Raw genomic sequence first — 216 nt, forward strand, 5'->3', positions numbered from 1 at the left:
TGGGATGGTCTGGCAGCCTTGGGAAGTAGATGGGTTGGGGTCTTCTTGGCTGTGGGGCTTGGAGACCCCACTTGTGTGCAGCACTTGGGGGGACACCCCTGGAGCTCAGCCTGGGGGAAAGATGCTCCAGAGCCCAGGGTGTGAGACACCCCAAAAGGTTTGAGAGCAAGAGAGAGATATCCCAAAGGCTCTTAGTGCAGACACCCCAAAAGATTT

Source organism: Nestor notabilis, unplaced genomic scaffold (assembly GCF_000696875.1).
Source record: "Nestor notabilis isolate BGI_N333 unplaced genomic scaffold, ASM69687v1 scaffold7543, whole genome shotgun sequence".
NCBI lineage: Eukaryota > Metazoa > Chordata > Aves > Psittaciformes > Psittacidae > Nestor > Nestor notabilis.